This window comes from Myotis brandtii, unplaced genomic scaffold (genome assembly GCF_000412655.1).
Source record: "Myotis brandtii unplaced genomic scaffold, ASM41265v1 scaffold160, whole genome shotgun sequence".
Taxonomy (NCBI): domain Eukaryota; kingdom Metazoa; phylum Chordata; class Mammalia; order Chiroptera; family Vespertilionidae; genus Myotis; species Myotis brandtii.
Window position 1 is genome coordinate 2777957 of NW_005355833.1, and position 2141 is coordinate 2780097.

The following is a 2141-nucleotide window of genomic DNA, read 5'->3' on the forward strand; positions in this document are numbered from 1 at the left end:
TTGGGGGGGGGGCGGGGGGCCCCCGATTGGGCCGGTTGGCCGCCGCAGTGCGTGTCATAACGACCGGTCATTCCTGTTGCTTGGCTTATATATATATAGATTTCTCTCACTTCGTAAAAGGAATGTACCTTACCCATTTCAGTTTTTACTATGCTTCTTTGCCTCTGGAGCACCAAACAAAGGGTACTCTGAAATAGAAATTATTCATATTAATCATGAGCCCATAAATTGAAGGCAAGGCCTTGTGTTTTCCGTTGGTTAGGTATATTTGTGTGAAGAGCACAACATAGCATTAGATTATAGAATTTTTTTGATGTATAATGCAAAGAACATTTAAAGAGTTGAATGACATTGCATAACAGAATTCCTTCCACTTCAATGATATATGTAAACATGTTTTCTAATTATTTACATATATAGAAATTACAACAGGAATACAATTTGTGCTGAATCCTGATCAGTAAATTTATCACAGATATATGAACTAACTAAAAAACAAAACCACAGCCATTACGTTAAGAAATACACATATAATTTAATCGAATTTAAATATATTTAATGTAACATTTTGTTTAAGTAGTATAAAATGTATGATTATGATGTTTTAATTAATTTCATACTAATAATAATTGCAATGACAAGTCTCTAAGAATTTTCTTAAACATTTAAAGCTTCTTGGTCACATGCAATTTCAAAATTAAAATCAATTTTCCAATATTTTAGTTGCAGATAAGAATGATAGGGTAATCAATTTAAAAATCTTAAATATAAGATAGATTTTTGTGGAAAATTCTGAGTTCAAGGAGAAAAAAAAGTGCTGTAAAATTTTTTACTGTTAAAGGTAAGTTAGTTCAAGCATGTGGAATCTCAGAGGGAAGGCGGTGGGGGGTGGGGGGGAGAGATTAACCAAAGACCTTGTATGCATATATGCATAACCCATGGGCACACATATGCATAATAGTGTGGTGAGGGCCTGGGAGGGGCAGAAGTGAGGAGGGGGGGGTGGGAGGTAATCAACCAAGGAGGGGAAAAGGGGGAAATATGTAATACTTTTAACAATAAAGAATTATTAAAAAAACAAACTAAAAAGAAAACAAAAAACACACAAAAAACAAAAAAGCAAAACAAAACAAAAAGGTAAGTTCATTCATGTATGCTGTAAATGGACAATAGCAACAATCAAATTGCATGGTATTTATTTTCCATTGTGCACATTAAAAAGAATGTGAAAGATAACTTTTAACATGTCAATTCCTGTGACGTGCAATTAATAGCATAATAAAAATCTTTGAGGTCAACTTTTAAAAAGTGTAAAATTCTTTTAGGGTATATGTGAGCAGAACCAATGAGAAGTCTCGTGCTATCCCAGTCCACTTCCTGCCTATTGTTCAACCAGGAAGGAGGTGGCACTAGAGCTGAGTGCCCAGAACTGGAAGCATTCTGAAGGAGACAAGACAGCAGACTATGCTCCCTTTCATAGCTAACATCAAATTGCCCACCTTACTCCAGCTGGCAAGAATAAGAGAGGAAGGAAAGATGGACAGACAGACATATTTATGAACTGTCTACCGTGTTCGGATATCTTACTAGTTGCTTTCCTGTGCATTGTTTCATTTCCATAACAACCCATCCTCAGGAAGATGGCTGGCTTGTGAGTGAGTACAGACTGTAGTGGTGTAGCTGGGATTTGATCCCAGGTCTGTCTGATGAGGCTACATCTGTGGCCTCAAAATCAAAAGATGCGTATGAGCTCGGGCAAATTACTAAACTTCTCTGAGCTCAAGCCTCCTCATCTGTAAAATTAATAATAATAATAATAGCTATTTTGCAGGGTGGTTATCACAATCCAGGGAGTTAATGTGTAGACGAACTCAAATCTTTAGCATAGAGCCTGGCCCACAAAAGGCATGGAAGACATGCATGTTGACCATTTGGGCACAAAGTTGGGTATTCTGGCATAATACTTCTGCCAGTAAAGAGATGGTTGGCATTTGGGACACAAACCTTTGGGAATCCAGCTGTCACTTGAAGGTGGCTAGCTGAGCAGTGACTGCCTTAAACTTTGAGACCAAGCAGCTAAGACTGAAGGCTGGACTTTGACTTGGGGGTGACCGTAAGGAAAAATGGCTGTTGTCTCCCAG